This window comes from Macrobrachium nipponense, chromosome 10 (genome assembly GCF_015104395.2).
Source record: "Macrobrachium nipponense isolate FS-2020 chromosome 10, ASM1510439v2, whole genome shotgun sequence".
NCBI classification, from domain to species: domain Eukaryota; kingdom Metazoa; phylum Arthropoda; class Malacostraca; order Decapoda; family Palaemonidae; genus Macrobrachium; species Macrobrachium nipponense.
The window spans coordinates 11,705,103-11,716,037 of NC_087204.1; the positions used below are offsets into that span (position 1 = coordinate 11,705,103).

Sequence of the window (10,935 nt, forward strand, 5' to 3'; positions counted from 1 at the left end):
AACATAAAACGACAAAACAGTATGCGATTTTTTTCCTACATGCAAAACACTTGATGCATTACATGTAACTCGATATGCGCGTGTAAAGGCTGAGTAATTATCGTTTTAAGCCTGCTAACATGAAAACAATGCATATTCTAAATGCGTGAATATTTTGAAACACAGCGACAGATATGGTTTGGCATTTATAAAAAAAAAAAAATAACCCTGAACGTACTGTAATCCGCAATGATATTTGGTGTAACTCGTATAATCTAGACTGACAAAACCCATCCACATAACTGCGCCTAGCAGCACTATACGTATAATATAAATATATATATATATATATAGATATATATATAATATATATATATATTATCATATATCTAGATATCATATATATATATCTATATATCTATATAATCTATATATCTAATATATCTATATATCTATATCTATATCTATATATCTATATATCTATATATTCTATATCTATATATCTATATATCTATATATATTATATCTATATATCTATATATCTATATATCATAGGATATCTATATACTATATATCTATAATATATATCTATATATATATCATATATACATATATATATATATATATATAGATCTATATATATATATATATATATATATATATTATATATATATATATATATAGATATATATATATATATAGATAGATCTAGTATATATATATATATATATATATATAGATAGATAGATAGATAGATAGATAGATATATATCATACTATTCATATATACATACATACATATATATAATATATATACATATATATATATTATATATATATATATATATATATATATATATATATATATATATATATCTATATATATATATATATCTAATAAAGGAGCCCGAGAAAAAAATCACCAAAATGTAGAGAGAAAAAGTACTATAATTTCAGAAACTGCTGTCTCTCTCTTTAGGTATATACCTGAAGAGAGAGACAGCAGTCCTCTGAATATAGTATTTTTTCTCTCTACATTTTTGGTGTTTTTTATGGGCTCCTTTTATTAGATGGAATTCTGTTGTTACAGAACACCTTACAGTCATATATATATATATATATATATATATATATATATATATATATATAATATATATATATATATATATATATATATATGCTTATGGTTAATCTAGTAAAACATAGTGATGTTTAGCGCAGTTATGTGGATGGGTTTTGTCAGTCCATATTATTACGAGTTGGCACACCAAACATCAATTGCTGGATTACAATACGTTGCAGGCTCTGTTATTTTATTAAAAATGTAAAAAATCTAAAATCTTAATCTTTTGCTGTAGTTTCCAACATATTTACACGCATTTAGATTATGCATTGCTTTCAGTTCAGTTCAACATTGTACTTCTTTCTAGAAAATGAGTCAGGTAATTTTCGTCAGTCCAAACGCGTGGGTCTAGCATTCCCTCTCGCCTCTTAGATTTTAATTATTTCGACGCTGACAATGTCCCGTGTGAGGCTGATATATTATGGAGCTGAAACTCCACAATTGGTATTTGAGATTAAACTAATCTGACATAACCGTCCGGCCGTTTTCAACCTTTAGAAGTATAAACACCACTCCACTCAACACACACAGACACACTCACAAACACCACACACACACTCAGACACACCACGACACTCATAAACACACACACTCACACACAGACACACTCACACACACACACACACACTCAGACACACACACACACACCTATATATATGTGTGTGTATGTGTGTGTGTGTCTGAGTGTGTGTGTGTGTGTGTGTGTGTGTTTGTGTGTACTTCTAAAGGTTGAAAATAATAATAAAATCTAAGAGTGGAAGATGGGAATCCTGACCCAGACTGGAATTGGAAGAAGATGCTACTCATTTTCTAGAATGAAGTGCAATGTTGAATTGAACTGAATATAGAATTCAGGCCAGAAGGCCAAGCACTGGGGCCTATAAGGTCATTCAGCTCTGAAGCGGAAATAGACAGTAAAAGGTTTGAAAGATGTAACAGGAGGAAAACCTCAAAGCAGTTGCACTTTGAATCAATTGTTAGGAGATGGTGGAAAGTAAGATGGAAGAAAGAGAATATGAAAGGCGGTACAGTAAAAGGAATGAAAGAGTTGCAGCCAGGGGCCGAAGGCACGCTGCAAAGAACCTTAATTAAGTAATGCATCATACAGGATGGTAAATTATGATCTCCGAGTGTAATATTAAAAATGAAAACTAGTGTATCCAGTACTCTCTCTTGTCGTTTACAGTGTAAAAGATTTATGATGATAGTAGTTGAGTATTTGGTTTCGGAAGCCACGTTAATCTGGAGGCGCTTTGGCCTTCGGAAATAGGGGTGAGAACGGGAGGGATGTGGGGGTCGGGTGGGGGAGTTGGGGGGGGCGGAGGGGGCGAGGGTTGGCAGAGGGGGGTGGGACATTCTAGTGCAAACAATTACATCGCGATGGATCGAGTTTAATATCCTTTGTTTTCTGTTTATTAATTTTGTAGAACTTTTATCCCATCATTTAACTGGTATGAAAGGGTACTTTATGCAAATTAGGTAATACGCGCTTGGCAAAGCTTACTGTGTTATATAGTAGGAGCGTCCCCCGTTTCATTTGATATCTTCCATGGGAATACTCTGTCCATATTAGCAAACAAACATAAGGACGACACATCCCAAGCGTCTGTCTATCTAAAGTTATGAGACCATCTCCATTCAAAGCTGAATAACATTGGGTTTGGTGTCTGGTAAATTTTTAAGTTTCCAGTTTACGTTTATGGGGATTCTCCGGTGAATTTTTACCTTAAAGTTTCTTAATTAGATTTTGTCAATTCAGAAAGGAAGAAATCTTGTAATTGTTGAAATACATAAGAAATACCACATATACATGTATGTAACCACTGAGCCGATTAACAGCTCTCCTAGGGCAAATTGATAAATAAAAAGATAAATAAATAAATAAATAAAACTACATTTCTGAGGAATTGTAAATGAGGTAGTTTAGCAAGGAAGCAATTTGTTATTCATAAGGTAAAATGCACTCGAGCGAAACCCCAAATCCCAGAGAATTGGCCGGAAGCCTCACCACCACGGTAACAAGTGAGAGAGAGAGAGAGAGAGAGAGAGAGAGAGAGAGAGAGAGAGAGAGAGAGAGAGAGAGAGAGCCCTGAAGCCCTGTCCTGAAGCATAAATGTTGTAAGAAGAATGCTCATTTCATCACCTTCATGATGCTTGCTTAATTGAGTCTACATACAGGTATTTTGAAAATTTGTTTTTGACAAATTCTGAAACCAGTAATAATAGTAATAATAGTTATCAATCGTACACTATTAAGTTCCCTTTCAGAAATATAATGTTAGTTATATTCACCCATAAAAATAGTATTTTTTTTATTTCAATCCGGGCTTTGTTTGCTATTTTAAAAGGGGAATTGCTATTAGCGGAAAGCGAAAATGAAATTCAAAGTCACCAAACCAAATAAACCGCCCCCTTCCCACCCATGCCCCCAACCTCGCCAAGCAAACTTACCCCTAACCTCGATTTCACCCCACCTCGCCCTCTCTCTCTCTCTCTCTCTCTCTCTCTCTCTCTCTCTCTAAAATGGTACCGCATCCAGTGATGAAATATCGCTATGCAACAAGCAACTTGCTTCTTTATATAACTACTATTTACAACCCGGTCAAGTGGACTGTAAAAAAAATAAAAAAGATAAAAAAAAATAAATAATCTTTGTAAGCTTCTATCCATCATTGAGTCTCGCGGCTTCAGAACTGTTTTTCTCCATTAGGGAAAAACAGTTCAAAAAGACCAGACGACCTCCTAGCCTCAACTCTACTTCCATCCATATCATCCAAAATTTCGAAATTGACAGAGCAAACCTCTTCCATTCTGCCCAGTTCCTTATAGGATTTTTATCTTTCGACGAATAACGAATGAATTCCCATTATTATTGAAGAAATTACAAGATGTCAGTCATTAACGCGTGTATATTCCTAGTAACATGACACTCGGAAAACAAAGACCGCAGTATCTCAGCAGTGCAAGAACCCGCAGCATAAATACAATCAAGGCGTGATCCGACCTATATCTTACTCGGGGTGAGTGCTAAACTTAAGGTCAAATAGAGCGTTGCTTCACCAACGAAAATTATAAAATAAATAGTCTATATATTATTAGCAATAATCGTTCTGTACTGTTTAACATACAAATTTTTTCACATTTTCATTCTAATAAATAAATCATAAATATCCTAGCTTAAAATTCCTGTTTCTTTAGCTCAACGTGAAACACCTTTTCCAGGCCTTTTATAGACTTTTCCATAGGGCTCCTAGCCACGTACAAATATATAATCCTTCGGCCCAGCCCTAGGAGAGCTGCTAATCCACTCAGCGGTCTGGTAAAACTAAAATATACTTCACTTTTTTTCCTTTTAATCAGTCATCCTTCATTTTCCCTTTTACCTCTTTCAATAGCCTGTCTCCCTGTATCACGTCTTCCTCTCCGTTGTTCACTTTGATTGATACCGTTCCATAGTAAGACAAAACTGGTGAGTGATTGGGATGGGTTGCCACAAACCACCTGAAAGTAAAGAAACGGAAATCAGATGTCTCTTACTTAATATTATTAAGTGTTTTTAAAGGTAACTGGAGTCGTCTCTTGTCATTAGCTACCAAGGAACAGCTCTAATATACTTTTCTAAATTTTCATATCTAATCGTATTATTGCTAAGCTAAGTGCATTTAAAGATACGAGAATATCAAACCATTGAGGAAACCGTATTGTTAGTGCCTTGGGATATAAATGAAATTCATAAGGATAAGTTATTGCATTCTACATAGCTGGATCTTTGATGTATTAGAGAAGATCATTTTTAGGATATTCAGGTTGCTAACTCATTCATCAATGACGGGTGACGCAAGACAGCTATGGCCTAAGAGCTGATTGGAAGAGCTGACTGGTAAAAATCGTTTAACAATAGTTTTAAAAGTTACCGAAAGCGTTGGCTGAATCAAGATTTTAAGGCAGTCAAGTGGAAAGAATAGAGAGATTTAGAGAGTGTATGAAGGAACAGGCTTACGGGAAAAGTAGTTATTATTATACCATTAAAATCAAGGGACGGAAAGCTTCACATAACCGCCTAATGTCAACATTTTGCCACGTGAACACCTAATGCCCTGTCCACACAGGGCATTAGCTATGTTCGATGTGACGTCAGAACCGGAAAAAGTCAGAACCGGAAAAAGTCAAAACCGGGAAAACGTCTGAACCGAAAAAGTCAGAACCGGGAAACAATCAGAAAAGTCAGAACTGGGAAAAGTCAGAACCGGGAAAAGTCAGAACCGGAAAAAGTCAGAACCGGGAAAAGTCAAAACCGGGAAAAGTCAAAACCGGGAAAGTCAGAACCGGGAAAAGTCAGAACCGGGAAACGTCTGAACCGGAAAAAGTCAGAACCGGGAAACAACCAGAAAAGTCAGAACTGGGAAAAGTCAGAACCGGGAAAAGTCGGAACCGGAAAAAGTCAGAACCTTATCCGCTCTCTCTCCGCTTCTGACGTCACATCGAACAGAGTTCGTCGAGCAAAACTCGACCGTGTTTATCGAGTTGAATATAGAATTTAGGCCAAAGGCCAAGCACTGGGACCTATGAGGTCATTCGGTGCTGAAATGGAAATTGACAGTGAAAAGGATTGAAAGGTGTAACAGGAGGAAAACCTCATATGACCTTACTACAAAAAATCTAAAAGCATATTTAATTTGCCCCTACTGTTAAAAATCATTAGATTCCACCATAACATTCATACCAAACCCCGTTAATCATTATAAATTTGCCTTATTAAACTATTAGCTCCTTAGGTAAATTTTTACAGTAGTTCCAACTCCATTTTTCTAGAGTAATTATGTATTTTCATGTGTGTTTTAATGTGTTCTGAATGGTTACGATAGTAATACTTCGGGGAAATGAGTTGTTTTTCAGTTACTAGCTTATACCCCCCTACTACATCCAACAAGGTTGGGGACCCTTTGGGAATGTGGGGTTTTGGGTGGGGTAAATCACCATGGATACAAAACAGCATTTGAATTAATGAATACGGAGCACCTACAGATCAAACCAACCTAACCTAACCCAGGATACCTAACCTAACCTAGGACACCTAACCTAACCTAGGACACCTAACCTAACCTAGGATGCGGTGCCCTGACCGGGGGCGCTCCGCCCCCCGTACCCCCCGGGACAGTGTTTAAATGACCTAACTAGATCAAACCAACCTAACCTAACCTAGGACGCGGTGCCCTGACTGGGGGCTCCGGCCCCCGTACCCCCCCCCCCCCCCCCCCCCCCCCCCCCCCCGATAGTGTTTAAATTACTTAACCAGATCAAACCAACCTAACCTAACCTAGGACGTATATTATGTTACAATACTAATTGAAATAAAATTATAAATTTACCTTAATTGGATGGACACAAACGTTTTGATGGTTAATATCCAGAACAAGAAGGTTGTGGCTCATCTAAAGTGTCGTCGTCGTCGTCATCAGAAAAGGATTCCCTAGGTGGTGATGGTGGCTGAGTGTCACTTAAAGGTGGATACAGTTTAGCAGCTTCAAGTAAAAATTGGTGCAAAACTGAATCCTGGTACTGCTTAACAAATAAATACCAAGCAAGGTATTGTTTCAAATAGTCTTTTTTAATACCAGGCCTTTTAATCCACTCCTTAATATCTCGCCACAATCGTTCAATATTTTGACTGTGAATGATAGGATTATTGGGATCAACAAAATTTTCCGTGTGGTTTACTTGAAAATGAGTGTATCCACTCTCACTGATTTTATTATAACCTCGCCACGAGTCACTGTAAATAATAGAGCCTGGTTTAATATAGCGATTAATTAAAGGAATTAAAGTATTACTTTTCTGATTGTCAGCACCAGGATCAATTAATGCCTCAACAAAGAATTTTTTTTATGTTCTCTTTATACCACCAAACAACCAACACTAGGTAAGAAGGCGACCTTCATGGTATTTACTATAAGTAATTAGTGTTTCATCAATTTCCACTTCAACATCAACACCACCGATGGGCTTCTGATTATTGTACCAAAACTGACTCACCTCACTACAGAAACTTCTCCAATCAACACTGGTCTTTGATGAAATATTTAAATACTTAACAATTGGGCGATGTTTCCAAAATTCACTCAAAAACTGACAAAGGAAAATCATCAACTTCCATACCGGCAATTTAACTTTATCTAAAAATGTGCCTTTCCGATCACTTACAGTAAAATTACAATATTTTCTCTTTTTATGTCTTTTGTCTAAAACATAACCGGTGCAGCGCCAAACGTTTTTATCCTTTCTGAATTGACCGGGCTTTCCACACATTAAATACTGTACTGCAGCAGGTAGCACTCCATGTTCTCTTATAAATTCAATGCACCTTGTTTCATTTTCATAAAAATCATGAATTAACCGAAAATAATCAAAATTACAGGACGAACACAGACATAGCTTAACTATATGAGAGACTTCAACCAAATGACAAGCGAATACGGCTGACATCTGTCAGATTTTCACCAGGTCACGTGACTCCTAAACATAACATGTAACTACCCACAATGCAATTTTAAGAGGGAAAAAATTCGCATCAGAACCACAATGCAGTTCCAAACAAAAACAATTTCGCATCAGAGCACAAACTGTGTCTGTGATAAAGTAAAACAAAAACACATTAGAAATTTTTTGAGGATAAAGGATTCTATTAAAACCCATTCATATCTCGCATATGGTGAATTTTCCCAAAACGTGTTTAGAGACAAAGTTTAATCATCTTTTACGCAAAATGCATCTATAATAATACAATTATTATAGAAAGAGTTGGAACTATAGTAAAACAATACCGCCCCGGTACTTACACTTAACGATACATTATTGTATTAAAATGGAACTTAAGCCATTATAGTGACCAAGGGCAAGTTCAATTGTCTATCTCTTTGTGAGATCACCTCAGAGCAGTCCTGTTGTCAACAGACTTAACGTAACTATTAAAACTCACAATTTATTAAAGCTCCATTACCTTAATTACTTTCAGGAATTTAGATAAAAGCTCTATTAGCAATTTTAACTAATATTAGTTCACCGGCAGACTTACCTGAACAGCTTTTAGCCATAGTAGCTTGTTAAATCTCGGCACTTCTCACATTAAATTATTTTAAGTCTGGCATGAATTAAGTTACTTTGCAACATAAGTCACAAGAACACCAAACATTCAGTTTGTCATTAACTCACTATCATGTTAACCACGGCCACGGTACAATACCTAAAAATACTGGTAATAACTCCACACGGACTGCAAGGAACGTTCTAACTAACGCGACAGCCTCTAGGGATCGGAGCGTCAAATACATTTCGCTCTGTTTAGTACTAGCCCCTGGTGGTTAATTACAGTCTACCCCCTAAAAAATAACGTTAAATTCTTGATAAGCAACTTGAGTGCTATAGGAGTTATTACCTAGATGTACCAAACTACTTAATAGCACTTCATAAACAGGCGAGTTCTTAACCGATCTGGAGGCTTCATTATTTTAAAACCTTGTATGATCAAAATTCATTACTTAAATCATTAGAAATTTAAATTTCAAAACTTAAATCTCCAGACTGATTAAAAACTTACCAATTTACGCACAGCTTTATACCAAAGCAATTATATAAAGACAATTTTCTCAGTTCTGAATCCCGAGACGGGCAGTTCCCTGCATTTTCATGTAACCTCCAGGCAGAAAGTTTACTAGGTCAAAAGTCATTGTCTATAATCTATTACATTTGCCATCACACTTAAAATATACTTCTTTGCCATACTAATCATCAGCTGCAGTAAGGGGTCTGGAAATATACTGATTCAAATGTTAGTTATATTATACAGTTTAATAACTAGCAGCAATCTTGTCAAAGTACCATTTTCAAGAATGTAAGGAATTAATCCTCAAGATATTTAAGCCAAATAGGAAGCCTTTGAAAGGAGATATTGAAAACATCGCCACCGAGACCTCAGTATGACAGAAGGATATCAGGTCAATTTCAGACCAACAACCGGGAAAATAAGCTAACGAGCTACGATCATGAAACATTGAAGTCAATTTAAATTTATTTACAAAGTACAACATTTTAATTAAAAGCTAAGAATAATCTTCATATCCATTCCTTCACTGAACACCATTGAAGTAGTAACGATGCTTGCCTCAATTCAAAAACAACGCAGTACTATGCACAGGGGCATTATATGGCTGATTCTGGTTTCCCCACTTAGTCCTGCCTGAGAACCTCTTGACTAACCGAAATTACCTGGCCTCTTTCTCCATGGGCATGACCTGTAATGGAAATGAACGCGACAGAATTTGTCCTGGCATACAGTGCGCGATTTCACTTTCAATTTCAAATTAAAAAAAAAAAAAAATCTCCAAGTGTGTAGCTTAACAGTTACTCTAACTTAAACTATTTTGAAACTGTGCACGATTTCACAACTTTTAATTGAAGATTAATAAAAGATTCTAAAACTGTGTAGTTTAACTGTTATTCCAATTTAAATAGTTATTTTTATAATGTTCATTGCAAGATCTCTAAATATTTTAAGACTTGTTGGCTAACTAAAGATTTAATTTTTTTTTTTATCCAAACACTTCATTAAATTTATCCATGAACCTATCTTGAATTTTGACAAGAATTTAGTAGTGCTTTGTAAACAGGTGATAAAATTTAGCCATGAACCTATAATTAGATTTGAAAAGAATTTAGTACTGTTTAGTAAACAAGTGATTAAGAAAAAAAAAAATCCCAAAACTGATTATCGAAAGTCTTCCGACCAACCATATCCAGTTAAGAGAGAACGCCCCAACCCCTTTAGGGGCACCGCCCTCAAAAGGGTGGAGGTATAAAAACAATGAACAGGAGTTGGAACAGTTTAAAAATGATAAACTTACCGTTCGCCGTTTTCTTCATATTGCCGAGTTTAGCGTTCATGTTGAAGATCGGTGGAACAGTATCCTACCACACCAGATTACAAAATTCAATTAATCGAGATCCAGCTATATACAGAACCATTCACAGGACTATTTGGATTTCTTACGTTCCTGAAAAACAGTCAAAAAGTTAGATACTTCAAGAGGCACCACTTCAAATAAGCCGTTCTATAGTGATGAAGTACGTACTACGATTCAATAGATATTTACACAACAGTTTTTCGTGTAGTTAAAAATAAATCTGTCAGCAGGACCTTTGATTGAACACAAAACTAAACGAAGAGGCAGAAATCCAAAATCCAAAAGCTTACAAGTAACAGTATTTTAACGCCAGTTTAAGGACGTACAAGAACTTCAGCACACTTCCTTACCTTCTACCACGAGACCGATAACGTACTAAATAACCCGAGTTTCCGGCCCGAGTCCCGACGACTGGAACCAGTTCTCCATCGATAGTTGTTGGCTTACCGTCACCAGACACGTAACAAGGACGCTCAAATGTGTGTGTGTGTGTGTGCGTCTATCTTATATATGAGTCCCTCCCACTAGGATCGCTTCTAAGATCTTTCCTAAAACGAATTTTGCTACTTTGCTGACCATCACAGTGGATATGCTGACAGGAGGTTACCCAGAGGTCAGGTCAATGCTATTGTAAAGAGGGGAATAGGGCAGCAGCCATACCTGCAACAAGATCTGAAAACCGAAAGTATTTCCAGTTCCCTATTCATTTTCTTGGCCTCTCTGCTCGATTGTCCCTTTCTATGAGGCAACTGCACTTTTTTTTGGTTTTATTGTACTACGTCCTTTGCATTTCCTCACTACCAATTAAGCTCTCATTATCACTGTGTTGATCATCTTGCGTCCCTACCTTCCTCATATTGTGACTACTGTGTGGAAA

The 10,935-nt window shown here is 36.2% G+C and overlaps 1 long non-coding RNA gene across 1 annotated transcript; it reads right to left on the reverse strand.

Annotated features, from left to right (window-relative positions):
- Nucleotides 1-9,153: 9,153 nt before the first annotated feature.
- LOC135224118 (uncharacterized) lies at nt 9,154-10,496 on the reverse strand. The gene is made up of 3 exons (XR_010316626.1): nt 10,409-10,496; nt 9,999-10,148; nt 9,154-9,389 (listed from the first exon to the last, which is right to left on the reverse strand). It is a non-coding gene; the product is annotated as an uncharacterized LOC135224118 (long non-coding RNA).
- Nucleotides 10,497-10,935: the final 439 nt, after the last annotated feature.